General features: G+C 44.6%; 1 pseudogene; it reads left to right on the forward strand.

The window, feature by feature from the left end:
* LOC124789087 overlaps positions 1-25891 on the forward strand; it is a 172840-nt pseudogene that overhangs the window by 37622 nt on the left and 109327 nt on the right.

Consider the following 25891-nt stretch of genomic DNA (forward strand, 5'->3'; position numbering starts at 1 on the left):
TACAGATTTCCATTGTTTTACACCGACGCCTTGATCATGACACACCCGTATTCGATCACCAGAACGAGTATTTCTCTTACGATCACTCTTTTTTTTTTTTTTTTACCGGTAGATGATCTGTCATCTCCTTGTTCATCATTCCGAATAGTTTGACCACACGAGAAGCATTTGCCTTACCTAACCACTACGACATATGATAATAAACTTTTGTCGTACACTTTCACCAACTCAGTATGAATTGTGGCACCCTTGTTTCGCTATAAACGCAGAAAATAAAGTAGTCCACCATACTGCACTTCATGAATGGGCTGCGTCAATTTGTTTTGGATCCTGTAACGATTTTCTGGTGCACTGTGGCGCCAGGATTTCGATGTGTTCCAGGACTGAAGATAAGTACCTCCATACAAACAATAAATTAATTCAGGATCATCATTATCCCTAGGAGATAATTAGCACTTCATGACGAGGCCCTCTCGTAGTGAAATGCACAGTCACCGTCTAAAGCTTGTATGCTGTTGACTTGTTCCAAACCGGGTGTCAGACTTGCAGTAGGTAACTGGAGCCTGTACATTCACAACAGGAGAAAATTTAATACCAGCGCCCCAGTAGCAATTTATAGCAAGAAAGGACAGCGAACTGTTTCTGTGTTGTTGTTTTTTTTTTGTGTGTAGTGTAATCGTGAAATTCATCACAGTTTGGAGGTCTCGCAACATGGTTCATTTATTGACTGCAGCAGGTAGGTGAACCTAGTCGTAATTTGCAACCGGATTCATGTTGTTGGGAGATGCCTTGTGACTTCAATGGATGCTGAAGAAGCCTAAATCTTATTAGCTGGCTGCCAAATGACACTATAAGTCATTGCAGGAACTTCAAACGTTACTCATAGCACGATATATCACAGTAGGTATTATCTGTTGTTGTTCCACGTGACTGAAACACAGAAATGAAGAAACTGTGTGTTTACCCCTGTCAACGACTTCTACGTTCGATAGACGCTTAGCTCCTAGCTTCACTCTGAAATCGTTATTGTGTTTAAAACATTGTTTCACTACGAAGAACTAGAAATGAAATGAAAATGAGAGAGAGAAAAAAGGAATGGCCGCATGTTTCGTTATCCAAACCGTAAAGGTATCGAACACGGGAATGAACAGAGAAGATGTGCCAGACCCTTTGTTTCGTTGAAAATTACAGCATTTTGAAGCTAGACAAGACGCGAGGACAAATATCAGCAGTAGAAATTATCGACCAAACGAAAACAGCTTCTGCCACCAATGTCACAAAACCATGTAAATTGCTGTCTGCTGCAGTTGTGTTGCGACAGAACACTTCTAGGCCTAGCATGGATAGTGTGCAGGTTATGGCTACGATTTACTCTGTGTGTGTGTGTGTGTGTGTGTGTGTGTGTGTGTGTGAGTACCGCAACCATCATCCTACCATCCTCGCCAAATAATGAAGAGGCTGATTTACATGTATTTAAATGACTTGAAGATGTAATAGACAGCAATATTTTTTTTTCTGAGGGTAGGATTCACCACATTCATTTTGCTGCCCAAATGGCAAAATCTACATACAAATTTAAGTTTTTGTACGTCCATCCTTGTGACTGGAATTCAGGCGGACTACGGTAGTTCGCTATTGTAACAAAATCAAACAACGTTCTGGTGTTGTTTATTGTGTAGGTACCAGCGTCGGCGCTTCAGTCTTTGCTGAAGGGGTTATCACGACCCATATGTGGCCAACAACTGACTGAGTTGACGATGATGAGCTTGCTTTTGTCGATGTTCATCTCTTATCTTCCTTTCAATACACCGTCATTTCCGTTACCAGAGAGGATTAACGGAGTACATCGAGAAATTTCAAAGAAGAGAGACACATTTTGTATTATCGCGAAATTGGGGGAAGGAGTATTGCTGACATGATTCAGGATTTGGGGTGGTCACCAATAAAACAAGGGCCTTTTGCCTTGCGGCGGAATCGTCTCACCAACTTCTATCACCAGTTTTCTCTTCAGAATACGAAAATATTTTGTTTACGCCGACCTACATGGGGAGAAACGATCATCACAATAAAATAAGGGAAATCAGAGCTCACACAGAAAGATATTGGTGTTCGTTTTTTTCCGCTCGCTGTTCGAGATTGTAATAATAAAGAGTTATTGTGAACGTGGTTCGATGAACCTTCTCCCTGGCCTTTAAGTGTGATTCTGCAGAGTATCCATGTAGATGTCGATCTAGAACCACTCTTCCAAGATTTTTGGTGTCTGTTACAGAATTATGATGTCATCGGCAAACCTCAAGGTTTTTATTTATTCATCCTGAACTTTAATTCCTACTCCAAATTTTTCTTCGGTTTCCTGTTTCTGTAATTCTATGAAAGGACTTGGCATTGTTAATGTTGGAGGGTGGGCATATGCCCTTTCTGTCGCCATCCCGTTACTCCCGGGGCAGAATATGTGTACCCTAAGAGTCTCTGTGTAGTGTGGTTTATGTGAAAGTGAGCGAAAGTTTGCTAAATGTTTGTGGATCGTATAACGTGGGTATAACCCCGGTTTTCACCTAATTGAACGGGAAACTACCCAAAAACTACATCTGGGCTGGGCAGTGCACGGACCTTTGCCGTTAATTCACCGCGCGAATGCGATCCAGGGCTGGCGGCTATCATGGAGAAGCCTTAAAAACTGTACACATCTGTTGAACTTCACATATAAAAGACCTTGACTGGTGGTACAACAGACACGTAATCGCATTTAAAATCATTTTTCTTCGGCTTCAGCTGGCATGTTAGTTATTAGTGGAATATAATACATTGACAAAAGTAGTTGCAGGTAGCAAATCGATAAAACTTCTCTGTAATGATAATACAGTACAGATATTCACAACTGGTATTTACATCATCGGTGATTTTAGATAAATAAGCATCAGGTTACTGATGTGAGTTCTACTTAAGGTAGATACACACTAGCCCAACGAGGCCAAACGAACGATAGCCAGTGGATTTGGCCGAAAGTTGGTCGCCAACGCATTGGCGTTCGACCTGTCATATCACCAAACCAAGAGGTTGTGACCAAGGGATTCGGGCTTCTGGAATCGCAGTTTGCTGCGATAACTCGTGCAGGCTGCACCCATTTTGTTACTGTTATAAAGTAGCGTTGTAATAGGAGTTTCACTGGCCGACATTATGAGGGAAGAAAAGAATTTAGCAATCGTTGCATGTGTAGCATTTATTGCACTGCAAGAAGCTGATCACCAGACAATAACCGAACGAGGTGGCGCAGTGGTTAGATCCTGGACTCGTATTCGGGAGGACGACGGTTCAATCCCGCGTCCGGCCATCCTGATTTAGGTTTTCCGTGATTTCCCTAAATCACTCCAGGCAAATGCCGGGATGGTTCCTCTGAAAGGGCACGGCCGACTTCCTTCCCTAAACCGATGAGACCGATGACCACGCTGTCTGGTCTCCTTCCCCAAAAACAACCAACCAACAACCAACCAGACAATAAAAGGAATTTGGTGGACGACCTCTCTCGTAAAAAAATAGGTACCAGTGTGGTGAGACAAAATTAATGTCTCACCTCAAAGTTTAATTAAAGTATGGGCTATTTCACAGTTTTTGCGAATGAGAGCTACAGATTTCGAATTGCTATTGGGTTGTGTAAGCCGTAAAATTACCGAAGATGACACCTCTATTAGGAGTGCTCTACTTGCAGTAAAACGATATCTACTAAGATTCCATTTTGTTTTTCACATTATTTTCTAACAGCTCAGTTATTTCTGTCAAAGCGCCTATCCTTTTCAATATCTCTTTTTTTTTCGATCGTGCTACTTAAGTTCAAAATGGTTCAAATGGCTCTAAGCACTATGGGACGTAACATCTATGGTCATCAGTCCCCTAGAACTTAGAACTACTTAAACCTAACTAACCTAAGGACAGCACACAACACCCAGCCATCACGAGGCAGAGAAAATCCCTGACCCCGCCGGGAATCGAACCCGGGAGCCCGGGCGTGGGAAGCGAGAACGCTACCGCACGACCACGAGATGCCGGCGCTACTTAAGTGTCACTTAAACATTCCCGTTCACGATAAAAGTATCAGCTCTAATGCTGTCTCCGTATTCCACTCAATATTCCAATATGTATAAGCACAATAATTACAAATCCGTTGAACATACACAGCAAATCGCTACTGATGTACGAAGATTCGACCCGGCGTCGGCACTAGAGGGTGGATCCCATGGCCAACTCACCGCCAATGCTTCGAAGTTATCGCCGGCATTCCGAACAGCAACCAAGGTTAACGGCTTCATTGTCTCCGATTTTCCGCAGGGCATGGTAGAAACAGTCCGGTTTAAACCGATACCGGTATTTTAGTTCTGAAGAACCGGTATTTTTCGGTATTTGTTTGGCCCTGATTATAACAGATATCCTTTTTATCATTTTTTACTAATAACCTTTCTTTTTCGAAAATAGTATTCATTAGTGAAGATTAAATTGGGCTGAAATATCGCGTTATTATAGTAAATGAAAAAAGTGATCAGCGCAATTGTAATAACCGTGCCGAGAGAAACGAGCAACAAACACGTGGTATAAGAGCCGGAACAGCATTGTTGAGACAATAATGTCTCTGTTGCCATGTGTCGTGGCTTAAGGTACACGTGTACGGGCAGTGTACAAGACTAGCCCCCAACTGGCCTATACAGTAATTTCTCGCTGTCGCTTCCGGACATCCGTTGTGTTGCAGAATGGCAGCATCCCAACCTGGAAAAATTTTCACGAAGTGACTTAGCATCGAAGTCGAACATTTTATTTGCTTGAAAGATGGACGATTTGTCTCCCATTTCTTTGAAATAATGAATGAGGAAGGAAATTATTGCAGCAGTAATAAATTAAAAACTTAACAACATTTCATTCATGATATACACTAAAAAGAGAAATTAAATGATCTGCTACCTGTATCTATGTAATATGACTTTACCTGCTTGTAGCCCTTGAAAATGGACAAACTAAGACGAAGAACAGTCTTCAACCCCAGTTTTCACCGTTTAGTACTGACTATTCGAGAAGCCAAAATAGTGGCCTGATCTCCAATTGCATCATGATTCCAGAGCAAATTTTCAGAAAATTAGGATCAGTAGGACAATACCGGTGACATTCTTTTTCAGTATTCAGCCACTTAACACTTCTCGAGAACAACAGTGAACGGTGAACAGACGGTATTTTCTTTTATCTCCCCAGAAACTAAAATCCGTCCGAACAGGCATGAAGGCCTAACGGTACCGACCGGTTGCCGTGTCATCCTCAACGCTCAGGCGTCACAAGATGCGGATACGGAGGGCATGTGGTCAGCATACAGCTCTCCCGGCCGTACGTCAGTTTACAAGACCGTTTTACTTCCCCACTTAATTAAACATTTTGATTCAATGTGTCTTGAAACTAATGTAACTAACCTGTTTCTACGGGTTATTACGTTAAGATTAGGGTCGCCACCGACTCTAACCATACAACTAATCATATGTTTGGCCGAGTCGGAAAATAAATTAATTTGATCACAGACCAAAAAATCATAAAAATGCGTACGTCGTGATATCGCTCGTAGAGGATGCGGTGTAATCAATAGTATTGCCCGTGCACTGTTCACGAGAATCAAACATTTAAAATATAATAGCACATGCATGAACACTGTGCAGAAGATCAGCTCCCAGCAATACACCTGAAAATAAGACTAAATCTAAAGAATTTGTTTTAAACTAAAAGGGGAAATTAATCGTTGGACCTGTGCGTAACGAAACGCGTTGGATGTGATAACGGGAAAGCTATGAGGTGAGTGGATTAGGTGCAAAAACGTAACCTCGGAATACAAGAGAAAATAGTGGATAAATTTTTTTTTTCTAAGATTTTGATGTGAGGCATGTACACAATTCCTAATAATATTAATTCCTAATACATTAAAGAAAATCATCGATACATTCACCGTTATAATCTACACCTAAAATCATTAGTGTGGATCATTCATACAACTGCTGTTGCCTGATAACTGATCGCAATAACTCGTGAAACGGTACACGTTTCGCAGTACACCCGCGCGCCCGCGTGGTTTGTGGAGACGCAATTTCTAGGTATCGTGGCCAAGTTGCAACAATATCCCATCACACAACTGTGAACAGTTAACATGTTTTAAAAGAAACATGAGATCGGACAGTTACTGATGACGGTAGTCCAACAAACTCTAACGTTCAACCACGTGGTTAGCTCCCCACAGACGAAAGCAAGTAAAATTTACGAGCAGGCAAAGCTACTAATATTTAGAAAAATAAAAACTTATACAGGCACAGCTGAAGGCAAACAGAAATTCATACAGAAGCGAGTGCTCACTTCTTATCGACACCTTTGTGTGGCGATCTTCCGGCGGATCCAAGTCTGCTATAGAAATTTACTAAAAGAAGAATCTGCCAAAGTTTTGCATCGCTTGCTGCGACATGGTAAAGCAATCTTTCGGAGTTGAAAAGCGAGACCAAAAGGTAACAGCTCTCCTCTCGCCAAGTAACAACGCGCCACGCGGTCAGTCTAACTCGCCCTTCTTCGACTGGAGCACAGCTGTGGACGCTTCCCGTACCGGCGGCAGGATGCCTCCCTTTTTCATCTCCAGTCTCCTCCATGCTCCGCGTGGCCCGAAAAACCCAAAGATGCCATTTCCTCCACAAACCTAACGCAGGTGGATTTCTCACAAGTAGCGCAAACCTCTTTGCCTACTTGACCACTACCAGAGTTGGTTATTCTGTAGAACTGCTGCTGAATCTGTATGACTATCGCAGACTTTCTGCAGCAGACTAAGCCACCGTCTAGCAACGTGACACACAACCACATTCATTCAATGACACCACTATGAGAGTCATGAGAAAAGAGAAACAAGGAAAAGAAAGAGAAATGGTAGTGAAAATGGCCTACCAGACTAATGAAATGTGGCTACAGGACCCTTTCACTAAGAGTTAAAATTTTAGAGCCTTTGTTCAATTTATACGTTTATTACAGGAGATAATAGGAATCAAAAATCCAAAATCGCTTATTTCAGAAATCTGTTATTCTGAGCGGTTTTAACTTTCATGTTAAACTGGCGTTGAAGAAACCTGATTTAACCGAAAACCGGCTGTTTCAGAGATAACTGGCATCCCTATTTGCCGCCAACACACGCAAAGCAAATTTCGGCCAGTACAGCCGTTGGTTACAGTTCGTTGGCCTTCGTTGGCCTAGTGTGCATCCGCCTTTACTGAGTTTCTTTGAGTTTGAATATACCAGCTGCTTAGGTGAGGCATCTGACGATAAGTATGACGCACAGCAACACACCTTGCACTGCGGCCTAAAGCCCGTACAACAAAATTCATCACGGAGGACACACTGTAATGTTCCACTGGAACCAACAGATTGTTATGTTTACAGACCGAGCATGGAACCATGACTAAGCTTGAGAGGCACCCACATGCCTTGCTCATACTGTGGCATCAAGCAGTCAGGCCTGCAAGATGAGTGGTCTGCCAAGCGAGTGGATTTGTTGTTATTTCTCGTGTAACATCAATGACTGATTATGAGCTCTAGTACCCACAATTAAGCTACAAATTATTCTCCTGTTTGAATATTACTCAACGGAAACGGATAACGCACATCTGACTATTAGTAATTTACACAACTCTGATTGTTCACTACGCTTTGGCAATACCAAATTTTCTTTCTTACCCAACGGCTTTCACCAACACGTGGCCATCGCACTGAATATGAATGGCGCACACATTATAAATTCTGGGTATCATGACTACACACTATTTGGAGAACAAGGCCACCAATCTTTTCCCTTTCACTATCTTTTTTTATTCTGATAAATTCTATTATGGTTCAAAGATAACCTAAACACACCACTACATTTTATACAACAATTACACATGAGAGACTCCTCCCAGTGGGCATGGCTTTACATTGGTGATTCTCTATCTTATGGTCTCGTAATTATCTAACGCTACAGTGCACTTTCTGGATAGGAAGGTGGATATTTTGCTGTATCTCACACTTCGACTCTCACACCCATCATCACGAAAATTTACTCCAGACCGAGCGGTACAAAAAGGAACATGCATAACCCACTACCTCTGAACCTATCTTGCTATTCTCCCATGCAAACCTCACATACTTAAATTACATGAAATACATCACACTGGCAACATACATCACAAAGAATAGTCACAACGTTAGAATCACTTCACTTTCAGCTTTCCCACTTCAATTAGTATTCATCCCAGTTTCACACGACACTGCCCCACTTCGTAACTTTTCTTTCCTACTACGAACTCTGTAGGATATATGCACGTCTTGGTGTGCAATGCAAGCCAAGTGGCGTTGCTGGATAGACGGCAGACTCACCTTGCTTCTCTCTCAGAGTATTAGAGTTTGAATGCAGCGTCACAGGGAAACATAACACGCAAAGTAATATTAAGAACGTATTCGTCACACATGCGAGTCCTCAACTGATACCATGGACGAGTACTCCTCTATATCCTCTGTCTCATACACAGATTGAGACTCACACAGTACTCACCACGTGGAAGTACTCGTCTCTAATTTCTAGTCCTGTACACGCCATTTCTTAAATGTTTCCAACTTATAGTACACACGGCAGTAATTCAGCTTAACTTTAGCACTCGAAACTATTTCAACTTAGTACCAGCATTCGCAAGTATTCCAACTTAGTACCAGCAAAAAAATGGCTCAAATGGCTCTGAGCACTATGCGACTTAACTTCTCAGGTCATCAGTCGCCTAGAACTCAGAACTAATCACACCTAACTAACCTAAGGACATCACACACATCCATGCCCAAGGCAGGATTCGAACCTGCGACCGTAGCGGTCGCCCGGCTCCAGACCGCAGCGCCCAGAACCGCACGGCCACTCTGGCCGGCTTAGTACCAGCACTCGCAAGTATTTCAGCTTATTGCTACACGTGGTTTCACTGTAACCGTTGGTCACTTCCGAACATTACTACGATCCCCTTAATATTACCTGCCTGTCATTTACTTCTCCCCCCAAAAGTTCCGGAGATAGAGAAATAATTATTCCAAACTACTCTTAAGTATTTCACATACATACCATTTTGTCCACTCTTTTGTCTTTACGGAGCACACCTAAGACAGGGCTTACCAACACAAGATACAGCGTCAGAGTGCTGAAACATGGCCGTTCTTTCGGTCATCTCGCACCTCCACCATGGTGGGGGAGCACCATGCTACCGTATTGGTCAGCCACATTTCAGGGGCTCAAAGCTCGGGTCAATTTCATCTCTTTGGTCCACCAAAGGTGACCAAAATACTGTCTCAACGATGATCATATATTGGTCATTCACTATCTGCGGTTAGCAGACGACCATACATTCATTTTAAGGAGCACACATAAGACAGGTCTTACCAACACAAGATCCAGCGCCAGAGTGCTCAAACATGACCGTTCTTTAGGTCATCTCACACCTCCGCCATGATGGGGGAGCACCATGCTACCGTATTGGTCAGCCTCATTTCAGGCACTCAAAGCTCAGGTAAATTTCATCTCTTTGGTTCCACCAAAGGTGACCAAAGGGCGGTCTCAAAGATGATCATATATTGCTCTTTCACTATCTGCGGTTGACAGACGACCATACATTCATTCATTTCACAGATCGCACCAAATTGGATGTGGGGATTTATTTTGTGGCAGTGCACATGTGATCAGTTAAATAAATAAATTGTCCTTCTTTCCTACACTGTTATCCAGCTTCGGTGAGTTATTATTACAAAAAAAATATGTTGTTCTGACAAGAATAATGAAGAATGTTGTACCTATTTTCAATGTCGGGCGGTACTGTACCCTTTCAAGCTATGAAACACTGACGTTAGCTTTGTGGAACTTGTTACGACTTCACACTAAGGCACACTCGGCCTTCTTGCGAAAATCCACCCGTTGAGCCCACTGTATGTGGCGTGGCCGACCCCTCCATCTTTATTTGACTGCGGGGCGTGTCTCCGCGGCACGGTGCGACTGCCAGTGTGGCTCTCGGAGTCGGGCATACGTAGCGAGCCAGCGACGCAGCCGGCACCTGCTAAGGCGGGTCGGGGCGCCGCTATGACGTTGAGGGACGGCGGCGGGAATATTGCCGGCGCTCACGTGCGAAACAAATTGGGTCACGTGACCGGGGTGCGCGGCGGCGCTGAGCCTTGGCGCCTCGGTCCTCGGCCCTTGGCCCTGCCTTTACTAATGCGAAGGGCTACCGGCAGGCGCTCTCAGACCTAGCGTAGCTCACCGAGGACACGAAGTATTTCGCCTTAGTTCACGATGGTGTCAGCGGTTCAAGGTGGTGTACTTAATCCGCCGCCATTATCGGCTTCTACTGTCTTTTCGTTATCAGAATATTTGTGCCAGGTTGCTACCGTGTTCAGTGACTTCTGCAGGGCGTTCCGTAAGTTCCGTTCTGCCTCATAACGAACAGGCTACCAGCTTACGGAGTGTCACGGGATAACAAACTAGTTGTGTGACTGGACTGAAGAGCTTCGACCAATGAGAAAACAGGGTGTCATTCCAAACAGAGAGGACTCTTCAGGAATAGCTTATGACGTATCCCAAGTGAATCTCATACACTGAAGCTCCAAAGAACCTGGTGTAGGCACACGTATTCAAATACAGAGACATGTAAACAGACAGAAAACGGCACTGCAGAGAGCTTCAAAAAATTCATACATTTTCAGAAGCCATATCTTTTGCTTGAATGACGATAGAAAGGTTTGCTGAATTATAACTCATACAGGGTGTTACAAAAAGGTACGGCCTAAGTTTCAGGAAACATTCCTCTCACACAAAGAAAGAAAATATGTTATGTGGGCATGTGTCCGGAAACGCTTACTTTCCATGTTAGAGCTCATTTTATTACTTCTCTTCAGATCACATTAATCATGGAATGGAAACACAGAGCAACAGAACGTACCAGCGTGACTTCAAACACTTTGTTACAGGAAATGTTCAAAATGACCTCCGTTAGCGAGGATACATGCATCCACCCTCCGTCGCATGGAATCCCTGATGCGCTGATGCAGCCCTGGAGAATGGCGTATTGTATCACAGCCGTCCACAATACGAGCACGGAGAGTCTCTACATTTGGTGCCGGGGTTGCGTAGACAAGAGCTTTCAAATGCCCCCGTAAATGAAAGTCAAGAGGGTTGAGGTCAGGAGAGCGTGGAGGCCATGGAATCATGATAACGTGCTCCATTGAGCGTAGATGGAAGAACATGGGGCCCAATCAAGACATCACTAAAAATGCCTGCCCAAAGTTCACAGAGAATCTGTCTTGATGACGTGATTGCACAATTGCGTGCGGATTCTCGTCAGCCCACACATGTTGATTGTGAAAATTTACTATTTGATCACGTTGGAATGAAGCCTCATCCGTAAAGAGAACATTTGCACTGAAATGAGGATTGACACATTGTTGGATGAACCATTCGCAGTAGTGTACCCGTGGAGGCCAATCAGCTGCTGATAGTGCCTGCACACGTTGTACATGGTACGGAAACAACTGGTTCTCCCGTAGCACTCTCCATACAGTGACGTGGTCAACGTTACCTTGTACAGCAGCAACTTCTTTGACGCTGACATTAGGGTTATCGTCAACTGCACGAAGAATTGCCTCGTCCATTGCAGGTGTCCTCGTCGTTTAAGGTCTTCCCCTGTCGCGAGTCATAGGCTGGAATGTTCCGTGCTCCCTAAGACGCCGATCAATTGCTTCCAACGTCTTCCTGTCGGGACACCTTCGTTCTGGAAATCTGTCTCGATACAAACGTACCGCGCCACGGCTATTGCCCCGTGCTAATCCATACATCAAATGGGCATCTACCAACTCCGCATTTGTAAACATTGCACTGACTGCAAAACCACGTTCGTGATGAACACTAACCTGTTGATGCTACGTACTGATGTGCTTGATGCTAGTACTGTAGAGCAATGAGTCGCATGTCAACACAAGCACCGAAGTCAACATTACCTTCCTTCAATTGGGCCAACTGGCGGTGAACCGAGGAAGTACTGTACATACTGACGAAACTAAAATGAGCTCTCATATGGAAATTAAGCGTTTCCGGACACATGTCCACATAACATCTTTTCTTTATTTGTGTGTGAGGAATGTTTCCTGAAAATTTGGACGTATCTTTTTGTAACACCCTGTATAAGACAACAAGTATGTGGCGCAGGTGTTAGATCGGTTACTGTTCTTACAATGGCAGGTTATCAAGATTTAAGTAAATTGGAACGCGGTGTTATAATCGGCGCATGAGCGATGGGACACAGCATCTGCGAGGCAGCGATGAAGTGGGGATTTTCCCGTACGACCAGTTTACGAGTGTGCCGTGAGTCTGGTAAAACATCAAATCTCCGACATCGCTGCTGCCGAAAAAGATCCTGCAAGAACGGAACCAACGACAATTGAAGACAATTGTCCAACCTGACAGAAATACAGCCCTTCCACAAACTGCTGTGGATTTCAATGCTGGGCCATCAGTAAGTGACAGCGTGGGAACCACTCAACGAAGCATCATCGATATGGGCTTTCGGAGCCGAAAACCCACTCGTCTGCTCTTGGTGACTGCAAGATGCTGTGGTCCTCTCCACCAGACATCATGGCGCCTAGAGTATCAGCATCCAAACTGACAGCCTGCAGACGCGGGTTGCCCGCTCGCAGGCACACCGAAGCACTGTACAACCGACAGGCAATATTGATGAACAACGACAACAACAACACTGCAAATACACCAGCGGCCACCAGGGGCCACTACCGGCCCACATAAACATAAGGAAGAGGTCGCTGCAAATTCCGGAACTATTTTCACACGTAAAACCACGTGATGGAAAGTAGTTCCGAGGTACTCATCCGTCGAAGCGTTATAAAGGCCGGCGCTCGGCCGCACATCGGCAGTTCATCGACCGCCCGCAGATGTGGATAGCTGCCGCCCTGGCAGCCCGGCTTGGATCTTCTCGCTGATCTCTGATTTAGGCTCGGTAGATCGGAGAAGTCTCTGGCGGAGACTAGTAGGAAATTATTTCTGTTGTTTTCTATATTATTCTTGCATGTAGTTGTGATTAGGAGACGGATCACTATTTTGTGTTGGTGTTATACTAGGAGAATTTGTTTTGGTTAATTCAACAGTCCAATAAATGGTTTTGGGACTTTGATCGTTAGTTTCTTCTGCTTACGCAGATATATCACACGACACAAAGTTTTGCGCCTCGTTGGGCCTGCCAGCATCGACATTGCACTGATGACGGCGGAAAACAGTCGGACGGACGAGTCTCGATTCGAATTGTATCGAGTGGATGGACGTGTACCGGTATGGAGACAACCTCATGAAATCATGGACCCTGCATTTCAGCAGGAGAATGTTGAGGTTCATGGAGGCTCCGTAACGATGTGGGTCGTGTGCAGTTGGAGCGATATGAGACCCCTGTTACGTCTCTGACAGGTGACACGTACGTAAAAATCCTGTCTGATCACCTGCATCCATTGATGCCCACTGTGCATTCTGACGGACTTGGGAAATTCCAACAGCCCAGTGCTACACCCTACAAGTCCAGAATTGCTACAGAGTGGCTCCAGGAACAATTTCGCTGGCCACCCGAACTCTCCAGACATGAACATTATTGAGCAAATCTGGTATGCTTGTAACGTGCTTTTCAGAAGAGATCTCCACACTTTCGTACTCTTACGAATTTATGGACAGCCCTGGAGGATTCAATGTGTCAATTCCCTCCAGCACTACTTCAGAAATTAGTCGAGTCCATGCCACGTCGTGTTGCAGCACTTCTGCGTGCTCACGGGGACCCTACACGATATTAGGCCGGTGTACCAGTTTCTTTGGCTCTTCAGTGTTGGACAATTCCTCTTCTTAAAATGCATAAACGACATAGTGGATAACATCGCAAATTCCAAGAGGTTTTCTGTTGATGATGTTACATACAGAGAAATAGCAACACTAGAAAATTGTAGCGAAGTGCAGGAAGACCTACAGAAGATCGAAGCTTAGTATCAGGATTGGCAACTGCCTTCAACATAGATGTAAAATATTGCTCATAAACAGGCAGAATGATTCATAAATTACACGATTCCAGAACAAAGACTGTAAGCATCACTTCCACGACATATCTAGGAATATGTGTACACAGCAATTTAAAATCGAATGACCACATAAAAATTAATTGCGGATCAGGCAGAAGACAGACTGAGATTCATTTGAAGAAACCTCGAGAAATGTAGACAAATGTACTTTACAAATCCTTGTTCTTCCAACACACTGAAGTGAAAAAAAGTTATGGGATACCGCCCAGTATCGTCTCGGACATCCTTTCGTCCGGCGCAGTGCAGGAATTCGACGTGACACAGATTCGATAACTCTTTTGAAGTTCCCTGCAGAAATACTGAGCCATCCAACTCCTATACCCGTGTGTATTAGCGGAAGCGTTGCCGGTGCAAGATCTGGTGCACAAACTGACTTCTCGATTATGTCACATAAATGTTCGATGCGTGGCTAAATTATTCGCTCGAGTTGTCGAGAATCTTATCACACCATTCGCGATCAATTGTGACCCACTGACATGGAGCATTTTCGTCCATAAAATTTACATCGTTGTTAGATGCAAATGGTCTCCAGGTAGCCCACATAACAATTTTCAGGCAAAGATCGGTTCAGTTGAGCCAAAGGGCCCAGTCAACTCCATATAAACGCAGCCCTCACCATTATGCAACCGCTAGTAGCTTGCAAGTGCCTTCTGGACATACTGGGTCCAAGGCTTCCTAGGAATCACACCATCACCTCTCAGCAACTGAAATCAGTTCTCATCTGGCAAAGACACGATTTTCCACATCTACATCGATACTCCACAATCCAACTCACCGCGCGTGGGGGAGGGTGCCCCATACCACTACTGGTCATTTCCTTTCCTGTCCCATTCGCAAAGAGAACGAGGGAATGCGACTATCTGTATGCCTCCATATGAGCCCTAATTTCTCGTATCTTTATGCACAGTGTATGTCGGAGAACGTAGAATCGTTATACAGTCAGCTTCAAACGGCTGGTCTCTGAATATTGCCTTCCCTCCAGGGATTCCCATTTGAGTTCAAGAAGCACGTCTGTAATACCTGCGTGTTATTCGAACCTAGCAGTAAAAAATCTAGCAGCCCGCCTCTGAATTCCTTCGATGCCTTCCATTAATCGCCGGCCACGGTGGTCTAGCGGTTCTAGGCGCGCAGTCCGGAACCGCGCGGCTGCTACGGTCGCAGGTTCGAATCCTGCCTCAGGCATGGATGTGTGTGATGTCCTTAGGCTAGTTAGGTTTAAGTAGTTCTAAGTTCTATGGGACTGATGACCACAGTAGTTCAGTCCCATAGTGCTCAGAGCCATTTGAACCATTTTGACCCTTCCATTAATCCGACCTGGTACGGATACCAAATATTCGAGCAGTATTCAAGAAGAAAACGCACTAGCTTCCAATACGCGGTCTATTTTACAGATGAACCACACTCTCCTAGAATTCTCCCAAAAAATCGAACTCGACCATTCGCCTTTCGTACCTACGTTCCTCACATACTGTCCATTTCATATCACTGTGCAACTCTACACCCAGATACCTAAATAACGCGACTGTGTCAAGGAGACACTGCTTAATGTTGTATGCGAACAACGTTACCGTACACCACAGCATCGTCAGTATATAACCACAGATTTCTGCCCACCCTGTCCACTGAATCATTTGTGTATAGGGAGAATAATAAGGGTCCTGTCCCACCTCCCTGGGGCACTCCTGATGATATCCCTGTCTTTGATGAATACTCACCGTTGAGGACAAGATAGTGAATACTATTGCTTAAGAAGTCTCCGACCCACTCACACATTTGTGAACCCCTGTGGTGTAGGGTTCAACCGATATGGTCACGAACCCAGGAGAGGTTCTGCAGGCAATGTCGTGCTGTTAACAAAGACACTCGCGTCGATCGACCTCTGTCGTAACCCCTTAACGCCAAATTTCGCCGCATTGTCCTAACGGATATGTTCGTTGTACGTCCCACGTTGATTTCTGCGTTTATTTCACGCAGTGTTGCATGTCTGTTAGTACTGACAACACTACGCTTACGCCGCTGCTCTCTGTCGGTAAGTAAAGACCGTCGGGCACCGCATTGTCCGTGGTGAGAGATATAGCCGGAAATGTGGTGTTCTCAGCACACTTTCGACACTGTGGATCTCCGAATATCGAATTCGTTAACGATTTCCAAAATGGAATGTCCCATGTGTCTAGCTGCAACTACAATTCCTCGGTCAAACATTATTAAATCCTGTTATACGGCCAGAATCACGTCGGAAACCTTTCAACACGAATCACCTGAGTACAAATGACAACTCCACCAATGCACTGCCCTTTTATACCTTCTGTACGAAATACTTGACCATAGATGTTAAGTCCCATAGTGCTCAGAGCCAGCCACGAAATACTACCGCCGCATGTGTATGTGCATATTGCTATCCCATGACTTTTGTCATCTCTTCTTATTACTATGCAAATTTTACTATTAGTGATAAATTATTCCAAACAGAAACGAGAAATAACCAACCAGTGAGACGTAAAAGTGAACGACCAGAAAAACTACTTTCAGAAGAAGGAAAAGTCAACCTTATATCCATTGGACGAATTCAAACGCAGAAGAAGAGAAAACAAAATAAGAATTTAAGTAAATAATTAATGACTACGTTTACAGACCAATAACATAGGCGGGTCTGAGGTAACAGTTACCGAAATTTGGCATTAAGGGGTTACGATAGAGGTCGATCGACGCGAGTGCCTTTGCTGACAGCACGACATTGCCTGCAGAACCTCTTCTGGGTTCGTGACCATATCGGTTGAACCCTACACCATTAATTGAGAAGGTAATCCTTCGGAAGCAGGGTTAGAAAGAGCGTGTGTTGGCTTTGTTACCTTAGAGAATCCTACGGCAAGCGTTGCAATGAAATCCTGCTGAAGGAAGGAGGGTGGAAAGGCCAAGCAAAAGATGGCGAGGCCGCAAAGGACCATAAGGTCAAATCCTGAATCATCAGAGAAAGAAGAAAAATCCCAAGTAAATAAATTTCATCGAGAGTAGCGGTAGCTTAAAAAACACTGCTCGGCCAATTCCTGACTAATGTACATTCCTGAAAATGGAAAAAAGAACACATTGACACCGGTGTGTCAGACCCACCATACTTGCTCCGGACACTGCGAGAGGGCTGTACAAGCAATGATCACACGCACGGCACAGCGAACACACCAGGAACCGCGGTGTTGGCCGTCGAATGGCGCTAGCTGCGCAGCATTTGTGCACCGCCGCCGTCAGTGTCAGCCAGTTTGCCGTGGCATACGGAGCTCCATCGCAGTCTTTAACACTGGTAGCATGCCGCGACAGCGTGGACGTGAACCGTATGTGCAGTTGACGGACTTTGAGCGAGGGCGTATAGTGGGCATGCGGGAGGCCGGGTGGACGTACCGCCGAATTGCTCAACACGTGGGGCGTGAGGTCTCCACAGTACATCGATGTTGTCGCCAGTGGTCGGCGGAAGGTGCACGTGCCCGTCGACCTGGGACCGGACCGCAGCGACGCACGGATGCACGCCAAGACCGTAGGATCCTACGCAGTGCCGTAGGGGACCGCACCGCCACTTCCCAGCAAATTAGGGACACTGTTGCTCCTGGGGTATCGGCGAGGACCATTCGCAACCGTCTCCATGAAGCTGGGCTACGGTCCCGCACACCGTTAGGCCGTCTTCCGCTCACGCCCCAACATCGTGCAGCCCGCCTCCAGTGGTGTCGCGACAGGCTTGAATGGAGGGACGAATGGAGACGTGTCGTCTTCAGCGATGAGAGTCGCTTCTGCCTTGGTGCCAATGATGGTCGTATGCGTGTTTGGCGCCGTGCAGGTGAGCGCCACAATCAGGACTGCATACGACAGAGGCACATAGGGCCAACACCCGGCATCATGGTGTGGGGAGCGATCTCCTACACTGGCCGTACACCACTGGTGATCGTCGAGGGGACACTGAATAGTGCACGGTACATCCAAACCGTCATCGAACCCATCGTTCTACCATTCCTAGACCGGCAAGGGAACTTGCTGTTCCAACAGGACAATGCACGTCCGCATGTATCCCGTGCCACCCAACGTGCTCTAGAAGGTGTAAGTCAACTACCCTGGCCAGCAAGATCTCCGGATCTGTCCCCCATTGAGCATGTTTGGGACTGGATGAAGCGTCGTCTCACGCGGTCTGCACGTCCAGCACGAACGCTGGTCCAACTGAGGCGCCAGGTGGAAATGGCATGGCAAGCCGTTCCACAGGACTACATCCAGCATCTCTACGATCGTCTCCATGGGAGAATAGCAGCCTGCATTGCTGCGAAAGATGGATATACACTGTACTAGTGCCGACATTGTGCATGCTCTGTTGCCTGTGTCTATGTGCCTGTGGTTCTGTCAGTGTGATCATGTGATGTATCTGACCCCAGGAATGTGTCAATTAAGTTTCCCCTTCCTGGGACAATGAATTCACGGTGTTCTTATTTCAATTTCCAGGAGTGTATGTCAGTCTGGAAATCTTACCAGTAGAAATTAAGAGGAGGTAGAGAAGATCGAAAGAATGGTTATTTGGTATGCATCACATAACTGTGAGGAACGTCATACACAGATATGCGTTTCGGGAGTCAAAATCCTGTCTAATGGCTTTCTGCGTTCAACCTTTCATAAAAACACACACAAAAGCACAAAATAATCATGAAATGAAATAAAATAAGGATACTCGGACATAAAAACCTTGTCTTACTTAGGAACTAGAACTGGCTGGAGTATATAGGACATAAAGTGCGTTATGTGATGCGAAGCATAATACACTGCTGGGAAAAATAAATTAGTTACCCTTTTAGAAGTTTCCTATTCATTCAACATTTATTGTTGCAACAATGCATATTGAGTACATGAAATGACTACGTTGACAGACCAATAACATAAGCGGTTCTGAGGTAATCGTTATCGACCCATGCTGAAAAACCTGTATTAGTACGTGGTGTAGCCTCCAAACGCAGCAATGCAGGCACTAACTCTGGCGTACAGTCGCTCTTACAGTCGGTGAGTACTGTGCTGGGATATGTTATGCCACACCTGCTCGACCTGTTCACGTAATTCTGTAAGAGTTGTTGGCTGACAAGTCTCTCGAGTCACTTCTCGTCCCATCCTATCTCGCACGTGCTCTGTTGGAGACAAGTCCGGAGTTTGTGCTGGCCAGCGAACTTGCTGTACGTCTTGCAGAGCACGTTGAGTTTCAGGGGCAGTGTGTGGGCGAGCGTTAGCCTGTTGGAACCACACATCATCAGCTTTCCGTTGCAAAAACGACAAAAGAATGAGTCTAACAGCATTCTGAACGTACCGAGCGCTGATTATCGTCCCCTCAAAAAATACCAAAAGTAAACGGGAATTGTAGCTTATCGCACCCCGAACCATAATGCCAGGGACAAGGCCAGTGTGTCTTGGAAAAATACACTCTACGGGACCTCTCACCGGGTCTACGTCGTACGCGCAAACGACCATCTCTTGCGCGCAGACAGAATCTGCTTTCACCGCTGAAGACCTCGGCGCGCCATTCCATCTTCCAAGCGATCCTCTGACAGGACCAGCCCAGCCGTGCGTGTCGATATTGTCACGTGAGTGGAAGACGGGCTAGAGCTGTGCATGCCCGTAGTCCCACTGTTAATAACCGGTTCGCAACAGTTCGTACTCATACATGTGGGCTCACAAGCACTCTTATTTATGGTAGCTGCACGATCTGCTACTGCTGCCCCTACAACTCGACAATACTGGCGTGCGTCTGTGCTGCCTGGACGTCCAGAACCTCCTCTACGCGTGTGAGAATGTTCACGTGACCACTGATACCAACATCGTTGCACAACTGACGTAGCATGTCCTACTCGTGTGTCAGTTCTCCGGAAAAACCATACCGCAGCTCGAAAGGTCACAATTTGACCCCTTTCGAACTCACTAAGTTGGCTGTCTCCTAGCATGGTTGCCTGCTTGTTTTACACGTTTGTACCACACTGAAACTTCTGGCTGTGAACATTCCCTATCGAAGTGAAGACGCAGATGGCGCTTTGGTAGCTATGCTCCTAAGCTGCGTGTTGGCGGACGACTTTGAAGTCATTATCAGTTCATCTGGTACCCCCCAGGTGGCATATGCCGTCATCGTGCCAAAACTGACGTCGTCCTGCAGGTGTAAATGTTTTTCGGCAGCGTACAGTGTATAGGACAGGCAGAAGAACAATTTTACTATCATAAAAAATTATTTCTAATTACTGCTAAGTAAAAGACCAAACGCTTGAATTTATCCTGAAAATGTGTGCCTCTCGTCTTTTACGAAATCATTTATACCTGCAGCCTTGTAAGGTATTGAGAACTGCTTTGCACCTAGACGCTTCGATCTGCAGACATTGCTTTCAGGAACTAGGGACAGGCTTGGAAACCCAAGTCAAAAATCGATACATAACTTTATTCATTAATACAGTGAGTTGTAATGTGCCAGTATATGAGGGTAATGCACGATAAATCGTTGGATTAGATTTCGATATTGATGATGAAGTCCCATACTCCTCGACAGAGCGTAGTGGACGATGGGGGAGACCCGCGCCGCTGTACTAGGCAAGGTCCTAGCGGAGGTGGGTTGCCATTGCCTTCTTCCGATCGTAATGGGGGTGAATGATGACGACACAACAACACCCAGTCATTTCGAGGCAGATGAAAATCCATGACCACGCCGGGAATCGAACCCGGGACCCTGTGCTCGGGAAGAGAGAACGCTACCGCGAGACCACGAGCTGCGGCCTTTCGCTATTACAAATTGCTGAATGATATTTTTCATATAAACAGGGAAGTATAAGTTAAAAAGTGATTTACAGGAGTGAATTGACGTAATTTTTCTCCGACCACAAAGCGTCTTCATAGTTTCTAAGGAAAAACAAATCAGCTGACATTTTGAGTGAATTCTCTTTCTTCCGACAATTTGAATTGAATTCATTAGTAACCCATTTTCGTAAATACCGGAACCGAAAACTGGCTATGTATGATTGAATATATTTTAGTAGCATCTTCAAGAGAAGCAATTTCTCGTTCGTTTTCAATCAAATAAGAACAAGTTTGAAGGGGCTTGATGAAGTTATCAATTTGCCTACACAAATAAAAATCACATCATATTTGTCGTCATAACAAAAATTAGTGAAGAGCCACATAACACTGTATATTCTTTAAACTCTCATGGAAATAACGTTTCTTCTCATCATATTATGTTTTAAATGCAACATGTATGAATTAATATGACTACTGTTAAAAAAATATATAAATTAAGAGAGAGACACTCCATCCAGCTATCCATCTATTCCGCAAGTTTTTTTTTAATTGCTAAATTACAGTCACCAGCCTATTGCTTTACAAGGTCAAGTGACAATAAACATTACCCACAAATGTGTATGTAGCAAAAAAAGTCGTTTCATTAGTAGCAGCTACATTTACACCTTCACCAGCTCTGGTGTAACAACTATTACGGCTTCTGGACACTAAATGTAACAATTGTGTTACTAAATGTGACACTTCTGTCACTCAATGTAACTGTGTTTTCTCTTTTGATGCTGTAAATTGTCAGGATGAGCATTCTAAAGCATTCTGTCAGGGTGAAAATATTAAATAAATTAACTTTTCTCTCTTACAACATGTGGGCAGGGTGGGTTCTTCCTTGGCTCGGGTATGAGGTCGAATGAAACATCATTTTACATAAGATAAATTTTATTGAAAGTTTCGTACAACTGTATCTTACTGGGACGTTCTGGTTCGGAGAGCGGCAGCCGTGTCGTTTGCGTAGCCTTCTGCTGCGACAGCGGCGGCGGCGGCGGCGGCGGCGGCGTCTGATTACGCGTAGCGGTGTGTATCTCGTGTCGCCGTCTCGCCCAGCTGACCGGAGACGCGCAGCGCGAGGTGGCCCGTTTAATTATTGCGAGCGACGTCGTGCATCGGATGGTGATACCTTGAATGTGGCGTCCCAGTGTTTCTCTTCTCTAAGCGGCCGCGTGTGTTGTGCGTCGACCAGCGGAGCGGCGCGGCGGTGGAAGGCCAGTGTCCCGAACTCGAACCACGGACTCCCGCTTGCCAGTCTTCGGCTGTCAGGTCTTCATCCCAGCTCACAGGTAACTACTGATGTGAGGCCGTCTCCTTCCCGTCCTCACGAGTCACCCGGGTATGTAAAAACCAGACTTCCAATACCTTTTAACTTCTGTCTTCTGGCGCCGCGGCTGCTGCTTGCTATTCCATTACAGCGGCGGACTTGGTGCGTCTGTGCATGATGCAGTCTCTTCTTGCATGACGGTCTTCAGCACCGAAACTGACTGAAAACTACTGCTACTCTTCTTTTCTTCCTTCGTCTCTCGTCTTCGTCTCCGTCTGTCTTCATCTGTCTTCAATTGTCTTTCTCTCGGGCCCACCGCGTCTCGCGTATTTATTCACTTCAGTTCACTGGGGGTGAACGACTTCACGGCCATTGCCTCTTCTGTCACGTTGAAAAGCTTCTCGAAGAATCTTCTTGACCTCGGTCATTGGCTCTTGGAATGTAGGCGGGGGCCTCTGATCGCATGTGACGACTGAGAAACACGTGAGCCGGTCATTGCTTCTTCCGTCACGTTGAAAGGCTTCTCGAAGAATCTTCTTAACGTCGGTCATTGGCTCTTGGAATGTAGGCGAGGGCCTTTGCTCATGCGACAACTTAGAAACACGTGAGCCGGTCGGGCGATGCCCTGACGGCTGAATCGACAGCGCCCGCTTATGTGGAACTCGCTGACTCCACGGTCATTGTTTCTTCTGTTCTGCCCGCTGAATGCCAGTATGTAACTCTCTAAACTAAACCAAGTTTTCCATTTATATTCTACTTTCTTAGTTCACTTTGATTTCACTAATTTATTTACTTAATTAACACTCAACACTGGTTTTCGAAAATAAGATCTGGTTAACTTTTATCATAATATTCCGTTATGGATGGAAGACTCTCATTAACGTAATGTAAACTCGGTTGTGCACAAAAATTTGATGCGTACATGTAATTTCTACCTGATGCTAATCTGCGCTTTTATGTACAGGGTGTTGAAAAAGTATTCCATGTTTTGAAGAGGTGAACCAAAAGACGACGACAATGTCCAGTAAACATGGGCTACACAGTGCGTACCTTAAGAGCTGTGAGCACTTTTTCATCTTCGCTAGTGTGAAACACTTCTCTTATACTGTAAAACTGCTCATAGCTCTTACGTCATGCATCTTAGAGACGATGTTTACTGAACATTTCCGTCTTATTTTGTCCATACTACCCCATTTCAAATCATGGCATACTTTATTTTTAACATTTTTGATATTTTTTGGTGATGAGTATAATGTATGGGAAGGGCTTTAATAGGATGTCAAATGGCTGACGATGTAAATGATGACGATGATAAATCATATACATATATAAAGACTGAATTATGCCTTGGAAATTTAGTAATCATCGAAAGAAACGAATTATGTGATTCTGTCTCCCAACTGCGTACTGCACCAATGGGTCGAGAGATACGTATTTAGCGCATAGTGTGAAAGCCTCTGGACAGAGACATGTACTTCTGAAATACTTTTTTAAATTCTTACACCTATGGTAGTGGTCAGGTGTCTTTTTCTAATGAAAAAATATCCGTCTCGTTTAGTATAATGTACTTGCAACTTACTCTTCACTCAAGGCTAGACAAAGGTAAAAGTAACTAAATATATTCAGCGAAATTTTTGATTTACCAAATCTATGTGGAATACTTAATAGGTCCTCTTGCGAAGCCATACTCACAATGGATGGTGAAAAAGTTTCAAAATTAATTAGGCTAAGAAAAATAAAACACTTGGGGCTAAAAATTAATTCAGGAACATCAGCTATTAATGATTGGAAAAAATTACTATCAATTTTATGAGTGATGGAAGGCAACCAAGAAATGATAAGCAAATAATTCTGGTACTTAGGAAAGGAGATACTTTTCTTCGATTTTTTCGAGTCGATACCTAGTTGCATTAAAAAGCTATAAAACCAAGTCATTGTACGAATTCGAAAGCTTTCATGCACAGGAACACTTGCAAGGTGAAAATGGTCGTTAGGACGATGCCAGTACCTGGCAGTTTAACGTACCAGAGTGGTCCTTCCAGAAGACGTTCAGCACCACGCAGGCGGAGGCAAAGAGGGCAGGGGCCGAAGATCCGAGGCCGGGCCACAATGCCTTCCCAATACCTGTCACTGAGTAGCTCAATAATGTTGAAATGTGTTTGAAATCTTATGGGACTTAACTGCTAAGGTCATCAGTCTCTAAGATTACACACTACTCAACCTAAATTATCCTTAGGACAAACACACACACCCATGCCCGAGGGAGGACTCGAACCTCCGCCGGGACCAGCCGCACAGTCCATGAATGTAGAGCCTTAGACCGCTCGGCTAATCCCGTGCGGCACATTGCGTAGCTCCATTATTGCCATGTATTGCATGTTTGTTCCCATATATGCCATAAATTGTAGAACAAAACTGAACTAGTAATTAAGGTAAAATAAATTACAGATTGCCACTTTCAACGGCGTGCGTTCCTTGTAGAGCATAACTTATAATAGGCAAAAGTGTGACGGAAAAATTCATAACGAACATTCATTCAGAAACATATTCACAGTTTAAGTTATTATGCACTGGACGCATATGAGGTCTGTAAGGAAGCCATATATTTTTCAATAAATGGAAGAAATTCCGATGCCGGAGGGATTTTGCCAAATTAGAACATTTCTCATTTGAGAACCAACATAAAAGAAGATTCCAGGAATAAAAAAAAGAGAAAGAATAGTATTGTGCTTCTAATCAATAAAACTGTCCTCCTCTTTGTAGCTCACATAAAGCAACACATAAAAATTTTGGAACCATTCCTTATATTTTTTATTCTCCTTCAACTTAAAATGTTGTTCTGCAATATAAAACATGTACTCTTCTAAGTTCGAAGTTTTGTTTGTTAACACATAAAACGCAAACTGTCCCAGAAGCCACGAATAACTGTTATTTTTTTGGACGGGTAACATTTCCAGTCGGGTTGGAAAGCTTCAGGTATTGGCATAAGACTTTCTTCGGTTCTGTTGATAAGTGTTGATTTCTTCCTAGTCCAGTCCCAAATTCTGATTCTATTTTCACGTAAGAACATGTGCGCTACAGTTTCTACAAGCCGACATTTGTCGCAGAATGGAGATGGTCTCAATTCGAATTTCCATAATCGTTCCGCTGTGAGTAAGGTTTTATTTACAACGTCGTACCATACGGCACTAGTTGGTAGAATTTTATTGTTGATTTTTTTCCAGACGTTCATCCAGTTTTTAGTAGGATATTTTACCTGTATTGGGTTGTGAAAACGATGTCTGGTAATGTAATCATAGACGGTTCCAGTATTGGTTTGTGCTGGTGGAAGTCTTATATAGCTCCAATCGACATAGTACTTTCGGACGTAATTTACGTTGGCATGTATATGTGCTACATTAACAGGAGTGTTCTTATCCCCAGGATCTAACGAGAGGAACAGAAGTTTCGTGATGCCTGTCTTAATAGTATGTATTAGTTTAATAGCACGAGTTAGAAACAGTACGTAACATCTGGATTTAACGTCTTTATTGCCAAGTCCTCCGTTTTTCCTCTGCATAGTCACTCTGTGGAAGGATACGTTGAAGATATTTTGTTTGCACACATACCAACATGCTGCAGCTAGTG

This window comes from Schistocerca piceifrons, chromosome 3, assembly GCF_021461385.2.
Source record: "Schistocerca piceifrons isolate TAMUIC-IGC-003096 chromosome 3, iqSchPice1.1, whole genome shotgun sequence".
NCBI lineage: Eukaryota > Metazoa > Arthropoda > Insecta > Orthoptera > Acrididae > Schistocerca > Schistocerca piceifrons.